The sequence below is a fragment of the Carlito syrichta genome, unplaced genomic scaffold, assembly GCF_000164805.1.
Source record: "Carlito syrichta isolate Samal-C Ts95f unplaced genomic scaffold, Tarsius_syrichta-2.0.1 Scaffold304408, whole genome shotgun sequence".
NCBI lineage: Eukaryota > Metazoa > Chordata > Mammalia > Primates > Tarsiidae > Carlito > Carlito syrichta.
Genome location: NW_007248504.1, coordinates 958437 through 969963, shown reverse-complemented (window position 1 = coordinate 969963; position 11527 = coordinate 958437). Strand labels below are relative to the sequence as shown.

Sequence of the window (11527 nt, the reverse complement as noted above, 5' to 3'; positions counted from 1 at the left end):
TTGATTTATTGTAGAGATGAGGTCTTGCCAAGTTGCCCAGGTGGGTCTCGAACCCGTGGTTCAGGCAATCCACTCACCTCAGCTTCCCAAAGGCGCAGGATTACAGGCTGAGCCACCGAACCCGGCTCCATGCCACTTTCAATAGAGGTTGTACTAATTTACACTCCCACCAACAGTGTACAAGCATTCTCTTTTTTCCACATCCACACCAGCATCTATTGTTTTTTGATTTTTTTTTTTTAAATAAAAGTCTCACTCCATCCCCCAGGCAGAAGTGCAGTGGCACGCTCGTGGCAACCCCAGCATCAACCTGCTGGGCTCCGGCGATCCTTCCGCCTTAGCCTTCCAAGTAGCTGGAATTACAGGCACGTGCTACCACATCCAGCTAAGTTTTTGATTTATAGAGATGAGGTCTCGGCAAGTTGTCCAGGCTGTTCTCGAACCCATGGGCTCAGGCAATCTTCTCATCTCAGCCTCCCAAAGTGCTGGGATTACAGGCTTGAGCCACTGCGCCCAGTTCATTTTTTGATTTTTTTAATAATGGCCATTCTGACTGGTGTAAGGTGGCATCTCATTGTGGTTTTAATCTGCATTTCCCTAATTATAGGTGATATTGAGCTTTTTTTTTCAAATGTCTGTTGGACATTTGTATGTCCTCTTTTGAGAGATGTCTATTCATGTCGTCTGCCCACTTTTTAATGAGTTATTGCTTTTTTCTTTCTGCTTTGTTTGAGATCTTTGTATATTCTGGTTATTAGTCCTTTGTCAGATGTACAGTCTGTGAATATCTATTCCTATTCTGTAGGCTGCCCGTTTGCCCTGTTGATTAATTGTAAGTTCTCCTTTAATTGAGAGAGGTAGGATGTTGAAGTTTTTGCTGTTATTCTTTTCCCTTTTCTAGAAAACATGACAGTGGCTTAAAGAAGCACCGTTATTAGGTGTTTTACAACAGATGGAATATAGGAGGGGAAAACAGCATATTGGCATTAGAACCAGATGCAATTTTCTATAGATAGTGCTGGCATGCTACTATCCCAATTTAAAATACATTCCAAAAATTGCCACCAGATGAACTTTATAGCCAGCTTTAGCTTTGAGGGAAATAAAAGAAATCTAATATACAACTGATATCCTATAATGGTTTGGTTTTGCTTGGGACTTTTTATTAACACAGTGGTGTGTGCAGCTGTTATCCACTCGTCATTCACAGCTCATATTTCTATACCAAATATATGCCTTATGAAAGAAGAGACTTCCTAACAATGAAGGATGACCTTTAATTGTAATGGATTTCACTTTTAGGTAAATTGGTAAAAGCTAATTTTTACAGCATGACTTAAGATAATTATTTTTCTTAATGGCTTTATTCCTGGACAGCGCGGACCGTGAATCCAGAAGTAATAACATTGAAACTGGTTCACAACCAAAAGTGCTAAGGGATTTATTATTTACTGATTCCTTCACTCTGTGTTGAATATCTACTATATGTCATGCCTTGAGACAAGCACTAAGGCTACCAAAAAGAATGACATGTCCTTGCCCCAGATAAGCTCTTAGTGTAATGGGGGAAATTCAAGAAATACAAAGTATTATAAACCACTTATGTCCAAACAGCTATCACAGCATGGAAAAGCAAGCACTTAATTTTTCCTGGGGGTGCCAGAGAAGGCCTTTTAGATGAGAGCTTGAGGAAGAAAAAAATATCAATTTTCTAATTAGAAGCCCAGAAAAGGGTAAAAAAGGCAGCATTCACTGCCATAGAAACTTGTGGATTAACAGGTCACTGGTAGGACAGGGGACAGTGGGCAGAAATGCTCAGGAAGCTGATAGAGATGAAAGCAGGTGGAATGGGATGGGAATAGTATGTCATGACAAGGAGTTTGGAAAGATAGCTCTGGAAGCTGGGAAAAGAGTTAGTGACAGACAGGAGAGACTGATAATACTGCAGCTCTATAGAGAAGGATGGCAAGGGGCCTAAACTAAGACAGTAGAAGTCTACAGAGTTTTCTCAAATTAGAATGGATACTAAGTAGTAGATTGAATGAAGGAGCTAAGGAAGAGGGAGGAATCAAAATATTTCTCATGTGTCTAGTTTAGGAGACTAGTTAGATAGAGTTACCATTAAAGACATCAGGGAAAATGAGAAAAAATAGGCATAGGCAGAGCAGGGCAGGGATGGATTAGGAGAAAGAAAAAAGCTATGATTGCCTATGCTACTAGGCATCAATTTTGTGCTTAATGCTACAGCTACATAAAATAGCATGTTTTGCAATTAAGATGAAATATACTATATTATTATTTGATGTATTTTTATAAATGTCACTATCGAATGTATTCATTATGACAATATACATGTTACTAAATAACAGTATGGACCAAGTCATCTATTTTTATATTCCCAATACTATATGAGAAGGATACTATTTTGAGTAGCAGTAATCCCGTTATGTTTTGTAGTTTGTCTTCATGAGTATTATATTTATTATAGATGCTTTTTGGGAAAAATACTGTCTGTAAGGTATGTGACTACATATTTTAAGACAACAAGTCTTTGCTGACCTCAACTAGTGATCTCTTTGTTAAAGCTGAGTAGTATTTCCTAACCTCCATTTTTCAAGTGGAGATGTTTTCATTTCATACTGTAAGAGTATAACAAATGTTAAACCTTTTTGAATGGTGTCTTTTGATTTAATTTGTGAAACTTAAGGACCGTATATCCTGTTGGGTTAGTATTAAACTGCATTCACCGGAAACAATAATAGCTACTAGTTGTTGAACATACGCAGCACTTTCCAATGATGGTCTAAGAAACTTGCTTACTACTATATAATAACTTTCACAGTGATCTTAGTTAAGGCACTAAAACATATTGCAAGAAAGGTAGCTGAGATTTTTTTCTTGCCAGATGTCGGGCAGGGGGGTGGTTTGGGTGTCTAGTCTTATTTCACACTGAGTCTTTTTCATTTACTTTTCTTAATGCATTCAAAAGTTGTTAAAGTTTCTTATATAAAAATATGATTGATTGTTACAGTGACAGTAATTGCATTTTAGCAAAAGTAACCATTATAGTAATTTTCTTCAGGGAAGAGAAATCTAACTAACTAAAGTAGCTAGTTACTTCCTCACACATTAACTTTGAAAATTTTTAACATAAAAATACTTCATAAGGGAAGTACAGATTGAAGAACATAAAATGGCATGCAATATTTATAAAACTACTTCCATTAGGTGGCTCACAATTTTATGTAGCTGTTAATCACAAATTAAGTGAAACAAAATAGAGGAAAAAACAAAAATTTCTGTACTAGTGGGTCAATTAAACTAAGTCCTCAATTGAAACCTTACAAAAATGACTCTCTCACGTTTTTTTTTCATTTATAAACCACAGAAGGTAATGATAGTTTAAACCAAAAAGATTTATTCATATCATGCCCTTAGAAGCTTGAATCAAATGAATTCATGAAGATATTATGATTGCAAAGAAAAAAAAGAAAAACCAACTATTATATATGTGCATAGACAGGGTAATGCAGGATACAGTGACAACTTGTACATGTTAAATCACAAATGAAACAGCATTAGCATTTAATTTCATGTATTCCACTGCACACCTGAATACTAATTAGCAACTAAAATAAGAAATGTGTAGTACTGCATGTATTGATAAAATCTCAGTTCAGTATTCTTCAGACATCAGCGATTTAACATGAATTGCACACAGGGAAAAGCTAGTTTATCATTTTTACAGTTTTCTCTCTAAACTTTTTTCTTGTTATTGAAAGCAATATACTAACTTCAAAGTCAATCAAAAGCAACTGAAATGCTGGCTAAATCTGGAATTGCATTTTTAAAATATTTATTGTTAACAGTGTATAGACAGCAACTGCCATTAAGAGTCTGAAGCAGACGCCTCAAATTCAGTAGGCAAATATATAAACAGTAAGGTAACAGATTGAGGTAACCTCAATCAATTGAGTCAACTCAAGTTTTTCATTTTTAGTGGGGCACAAAGAACACTGGTACTTTGTCTCTGCCCCTCCTTAACCCTGTTTTTGAAATGGCCCCCAGAACTGCAAAAAAAAGATTTATTTTGAAAGCTGAGATACAGGAAAGAGAGTTTAAACTTTATGATTTTCCTTGGGCTGCCTCTATTCATCTCTCTCCATCTCCATTCCTTTGCTAGCCTGTGTATTTAAATTGGCCCTTGCACCTCCATTTGATTTACTTTTGAAGTTATTCTTATAGAATTCCATTCACAAAACCACATTTCTTTAAATTAATACCTTCCTTTATTTTTCTACTTTACCCATAGATTACATATTCTCTCCAATTTGTTTGTATCATTCTGCCATTCTATTGCATCTATTATACAAACTAGTTCTTATTTTATATGGTAGGGAGTACAGTGGAAGAAAATGTAGGGTGTGCATGTGTGTGTCTGTGTGTGCATGCACGCATGAGTGTGTTTGCTTTTGAGTTGTATTCTAAGAATTTACTATAAAGTTGGCCAATTCAGTCTTTCAGCAAAGTCCTATTTGCTTAATGTAAGACTGGTATCCTTTTTTTTTTTTTGAGTTGGAGTCTCACTCCGTCACCCAGGCACCCAGGCTGGAGTGCAGTGGTGCACTCACAGCCATCCCGGCGTCGACTTGCTGGGGTCTGGGGATCCTTCCGCCTCCACCCTCCAAGTAGCTGGAACTACAGAGCACGCTACCATGCCCAGCTAATTTTTTGATTTATTGTAGAGATGAGGTCTCACCATGTTGACCAAGCTGGTCTCGAACCCGTGGACTCAGGTAGTCCTCTCGCCTTGGCCTCCCAAAGTGCTGGGGTTATAGGCTTGAGCCACTGTGCTTGGCCCATGACTGGTATCTTACATATTTACCGGCAGAACACAAAGGTAAAAGGTAATCATAAAACAATTATACTAGCAGACATCAAAATAAAATGTTTCAAAGAGAAAGATCTAATAAATATCTACCAAGAAAATCACACAGACTATATCAGAGCACAACAGGCAATCCAACTCAGACTTGCATAAACAATGAATAGAATGTACTTACTGTATTGGTTCTTGTAATTAATGGTCAGAGGATGGGAAAGACAGGTGCAAATTATCAGAGTTCCAGGTCCATTTGGCTGCAGTTGTCTTAGATCTTTCACTGATTGTTGGCTCTTCCTTTAAGCTAGCTTCTCTCCAGGTTGCAAAGTTTCAGCTAGCAGCAACCAGGGTCATGTTCTTTCTCATTAATACCCCCCATGAGAAGGCATGCTCTATCCTGGCCAAAAAAAAAAAAAAAATCCTGAGCTTCAGATTGGCCCAATTTGAGTTACTCTCAAATCATTTGTAGTGGCAAGAAGGACAGGCATGTTGATACAGATCAACCAGAGCATACTCCTGGAAAACACGAATAAAATTCTGTAGGTAATTAAAATATTGAAATGCTTCTAAACCAGAGAGCAAGTAGCCAATGTTCTGGCTTCCCCTCTCCCTCTCTCAAAGTGTTCTTCACTACACCAGCAACCCATCCTGAAATCACATTTTCACTACCCAGAAGCTAGAAAGTTAGTATCTGCAAAGCAAGGGTTCATTTAGACCCTACTCCAGCAATGTAGCAGACATCTCTGCTGTTTGCATGGATCATGCACTGGTTGTTAAACATTTTTGCATACCATCAAAGCTTGCAGATGAGGGCAGGATCAATCACACTGTGTTAGTTTCCTAAGGCTGCCACAACAAAGTACCTCAAACTAGATAGCTTAAAACAACAGAAATTTATTTTCTCATCATTCTGAAGCCTAGAAGTCCAAAATCTCAGTGTTGACTGGGTCACACTCCCTGTGAAGCCTCAGGGAAGAATCTCCTTTGCCTCTTCTAGTATCTGATTGTTGTGGCAACTCTTGGTGTTCTTCAGTTTGTGGAATAATATCTCCAATCTCTGACCCTGTCTTCCCATGGTTGTCTTTCTCCTGTGTCTATATCTAAATTTCCCTCTTCTTTTAAGGATACCAGTTATTAGATTAAGACCCACTCCAGTATGACTTCATCTTTATCTTAACTCTGTTTCCAAACAAAGTCGCATTCACAAGTTCTGGGTAAACATGAATTTGAGAAGAAAGCTATTCAACCCAGCACACTCACCTAAGTGGAATGGCTGCTATGCGATGGGAAAATGGCAAAGTGATGCTGGGTAAGTCACCACAATGTTCACTACAGATACTGGAGCTTCTGGGCCTTAGCTCTCTTCATTTATCTAGTTATAGCCAACAACTTGATAGTTGAACCGGCATTTCTGGTTTTATTTGCATCTTTTGAGCTTGATTCCATGTTGCTTAATCTCATTTTAAACTCTAAGACCTTGGACTTTAAAAAGTGGTTTAGAGGAGGAGTCTGGCAAAGGTTCTTAAATCCACATTTCAGCCCAAGCATTGTCAGTAGAGTGAATAAGCAATACATCTCATCTATGTTATTTTTCAAATGTATATAGTTGTAATTCATTTAGTGAAAATGTACTTAAAACCTTCCCACATTTATAATACATCTGCCATTATGTCAACAGATAATAGAGAACAACTACTATTGTACTTGAGCACTCTGGCCTCTATTAGAATGGCCATGGATACAGACATGGTTGCTATCATGAAGACTAAAATAACAATGACTCCAACAAACAGACATTGATTTCTTTCTCATATAAGAGCTGGAGCCTGAGCTGTCTGGGGGTCCTATAGCATCTCCACAGTATCTTGGGAACCTTGGCACTTTCTACTTTGTTTTCTACTCTCCTTTGACATGGTTTCTCTCTCATGGTTTAAGATGGCTTTTGCAGCTCTCACCAGTGTAGCTGTATTCTGCTCACATACCATTGACCAGATCCTAAAATATATGGCCAGACATAGCAGCAAGAGTAGCTGAAAATTGTAGTTTTTTTCTGCGTTACTATGTACTCAGCTAATTTTGGAGGATTCTATTACTAAAGAAAGAAGAGGAGAACAAATATTGCGTGGAGGACAATTAGCAGTCCTTGACAAAAGCTACATACATTTAGGAGAAAGGAATGGATATTTGCAAATGACTCTCATATTCCTAATAGGTTATGAAGTTTTCCCAGATAATTTTAAAGATAACATTTAATATCCTTAATACTGCAATTTTGTGATTTGTTGTTTTGATTTCTTTAGTCTTTGTCTCATCTTACTAACTCTGATTATGCATTTGGCCTAAATATCTTCCCTGTATGTCTATAATGAGATGGTTCTAGAGTTGGAAGGAAGATGATTGTAAATCTTGAGGTCAGCAAGAAATGTTCACAGCATGTGGAGGGGATAAAAAACCTAAAATGTGAGGACTCCCTATTTTGAAAGAATGAGACTTTGATGACAACTTATCCAATTACAACAAATAGGAAGAAAAAGATAACTCATATCTCAATATTGCTAGGACTTATAAGCAATCTGCACAGTGGCCCAGGCATGTGGGACTTTGTATATCTTCTTCTCAAATGGGAAAAGATACATCAAGGTCTTTAGAAGTATGGAATGACACATTTGGGCAGAACTTTGCAGCCAAAACTGAAAAAAAAGGAAGAGGAAAAATGGAGAAAGATTTTTTTTAAAACTCCTAAATACTGTAGGTTTGGGAGTATACTATTCAATTTTTGATAGTTCAAAGTTCTTACTGGCAATGGAATAAAGCTCTGACTTTTCTCAGAACCTTATTACAAACTTTTTTCTGGAGACATGAGGCTGAATAGTCTCAGCATGGCCCTGGGATCCAGGCTTCATCTTCCTTACCTCTTCTGTGTCCCAGGAAGCTGGGTTGATGGACCCCAGATCACATCACTATGCTTGCTTGCCCCCTGGCTTCCTGCTGGATCTCACTGATGAGAGGCACCAACAAGATACTAGATAAGGATTTGATCTTGCCTACAATTTTATAAATAGTTCAGTCGTCAAATTCTCCTCAATTGCCCCCTTTTAAGTGAGCCATCTCTTTCCTACTGGGATCCTGAGTGATATAATGAAGAAAAAATGACTCACTCACCAAAAGACTAGTCCCACTAGCCCAGTGGCTAATAGACCATTCTCAATTTTGAAATTGTCTCCTTTCTACCAATCCATGTTATCTTTCTCCTGAACTTGGATCAATGCTCATCTCTTTTGTAAGCCATTTCTACTGGCTTTACTTACTAAAAACACAGGCCATCACTCCCTACCCATCTCCATCATGCCACTTGTCTACTTTGATGTATTTCTAAGCCATTTCTAAATTTATTAATGATTGTGTGAGACTTTTTTTTTTTTAGGGATTTTAGTGTCTCCAGTAGGGAGATGGTTTTTGTCTACTTTCTATAGAAATTTTCTAAAAGCTTCTAGAGTTCTATGCCTCTGAACCAATCAATATGTAATATCTATTATTTCAAAGGAACAACTATCTCACTCTCTTAGGTTCTGAATTGGGAAGTGAGGTGAATATAGATAAGTCTCCTCAAAATGTATTCCCCAAACTACATTTTCATTATAGGCAATATATTTGCCATCAGATAGTTTCTCCTCAACTCCAGCTCCTCTTCATCCTTAATGCTAATGCTAGCAGGTCTCAGGACTTAGTTTCTCATCTATCTATACTCTTCTTTTGGTAGTCCCCATCTACTTCAATCGCTTAAAAGTCTAACGAACATTTCTTCTCCTAAATCTAACAGTCATTTTAATCTCAAACTTAACATATCCAAATCCAAACTTCGGATCTCCCCCTCACTCTCATTCCAAATGTGTTAATGTTCCACTCTTTTTTTTTAATAATCAATATTTTTTATTATGATATTGTGGGGTACAGTTAAGGGTTAGGTATACAAATACGTTTCGTTCAGGCACCCTTGTTGATAAGAGGTGTATCCCTGTCCCCAGACAGATATTTACTACCATTAATCCCATCTCCACTCTCAATCTTTCATTTGCCTACAACTCCTGTTTCTTAGGCTCATAACCTCTAGAGTGCCTCTTGTTTTTCACACCCTACAAAAATCCTTCAGTCCTATATTCAAAACATATGTACATTCCAACCACTCCTTACTGCTCCCTCTGCTACCTAACACTCCGGCACAATCCACCACATGACTTGTATGAATCACTACAATAGCCTCCTCACTGGTATCCCTGCCTCTATCCTGATCCTTCTAGTGGTTTTTTTCTCCATAAAGCAGCCAGACTGCTTTCTCATTAAACCATAGTCAGATCATGGCATTCCTCTGTTCAAACCCCTCCCATTGGCTCCACTTTCATTCAGAGTAGGACTCAAAATCTTGTATCACTTGCAAGGTCCCAGGTGCTGTGACCTCTGCTATATGACTGCAAGTCCTACTTTACCCCAGACCAGACAAACCAGCCTCTTTGCTTTAGGATAGTGTACCTGTTGGTCTCTCTTTTCCCAGATATTCATTGGCTCACTCCCTCAGGTCTTTCAAGTCTCTGTTTAAATGTTACCTGCTCCTGGTACAATTTGCTCTCCTATAGTGATGATCATCACTTGATGTATTATATATGTCACATGCTTGTTTTGTTTCTTGTTTATCTTCCCCATAAGAATACAAATTGTTGTATACATTTAATATTTGTTAAATATTCTCAGTTTTATTCACTACATATTTCCAGCTCCTAAACCTGCATAAAGAAAGTGCACAACAAATACCTGATGCATGAATGAATGTATATGTTCTTTATTTTTTAAACAAGACTTTTTACAAAAATAAATAGGCACCAACACTCTAATAAAGTTTTTTAAAACTCTTTTTAAAACCTCATATGTGTAGAGTACCAACCGTGTTAGGCTCTGAATAGCACTTTATAAGTATCATCTCAGGGAATTTTCATAGTGAGTTCTATGTGGTTGGTCTATCATAACCAACTTACAGATGAAATGTTATATAACTATTTAACAAGTGAAAGGTCAGTACGTAGGTACATGGGGTCAAACCCTGATTCCAGAGTCCATTCTCTTAACATGCCTCTTTGAATTAAAAAAAAAAAAAATGCACACACACAAAACAATAAAAACATGGTATCAAATCTTTGTTTAAAAGAATACAGTTAGCCGGGCTTGGTGGCTCAGTCTGTAAACCCATGCCTTTGGGAGGCTGAGGTGAGTGGATTGCCTGAGCCCGCGGGTTCGAGACCCACCTGGGCAGTGAGACCTCATCTCTACAATAAATCAAAAAACCAGCCGGGTGTGGTAGCGCATGCCTGTAAGTCCAGTTACTTGGAAGGCTGCGGCGGAAGGATCGCCAGAGCCCAGCAGGTCGAGGCTGCGGTAGCCAGCAGCGGCCACTGCACTCCAGTCTGGGTGACAGAGTGAGACTCCAACTCAAAAAAAAAAAATGAATAAAAATAAAAAATAAAAGAATACAGTTAAGTGCTAACTAGTATTTAAAGTGTGTGAACATTAAAACTTAAGTTTTCAGAAGAAAAAATACTCAGTAGGCCAGCCAAAAGGCTTATTGCAGATTAGAATGGTAGACCCGTACACTCAAGCAGACCAAGAGATTATGGGTAGAGAAACTGCTCTGAAAACCTCTATGTTCTCTTCTCTTTTGCAGCCATCACTGAAACAGTAGCAGGCAAAACAAAGTCTAATCTCTTTGTGACTTCTGACCAGAGCAAGAACCATAAAAGACTTTGCAATGAACCTTTCCTTCCCACACTTACAGGAAGATTATGTCTTTCCTGCTTTCTAAAGAGCTGAGACAGAAATGCAATGTCCAATCCATGTTTATTCAAAAGGATGATGAGGTATAGGTTATACAAGGTCACTACAAAGGCCAGGAAAGTGGCAACGTAGTGAAGGTACAGAGGAAGAAATATGTCATCTACATTGAATGGGTGCAGTGGGAGAAGACTAATGGTACAACAGATCTTGTGGGACATTCACCCCAGCAGGAAGGTTATCAGTAAACTAAAACTGGACAAAGACTGCAAAGAGATCCTTAAACAGAACACCAAATCTTGCTAAGTAGGAAAAGGAAAGGGCAAATATAAGGAAGAAATGATTCAGAAGATGCAGAAATAAAGTAATCTTATATACAACTTTATTAAAAACTGCTAAAAATTTTTTTTTAAATCTCCTTAGCCCTATTCCTAATATCTACCTGCTGCCCTACACTCCAACCACCCAAAAGGTAAAAAATTGTTTTAAGTTCTTGCTTAGTAGTTAATATCAATTTGTGCCAGAAGACTGACATAATCAAAGACTTCCAGGAATAAAGTTATGGCTCTCTTTATTAGAAAACTCTCCTGTCTTTGCCAATTATAAGACAATTAAAAGGATGTTCCTTTGCCCTTCTTCTAATGATATGAAGAAACCTAGGCTTGACTCTACCTCTGTTCTTCTAGAATTCTTCTTTCCTTTGAAAGATGCTCTACATTTGAAAACCACTATACTTTTTAAATAGTCCATGAAAGAAAATGGAAGAAGGCAAAAGTCACAGCACATCCCTAACAAGGAAATGTTCTTAAGAAACATTTGCAAGTAGGT

General features: G+C 37.8%; 1 pseudogene; it reads left to right on the top strand.

Annotated features, from left to right (window-relative positions):
* The first annotated feature begins 6151 nt into the window (after window positions 1–6151).
* Window positions 6152–11062, top strand: LOC110595791 (annotated as a pseudogene).
* Window positions 11063–11527: the final 465 nt, after the last annotated feature.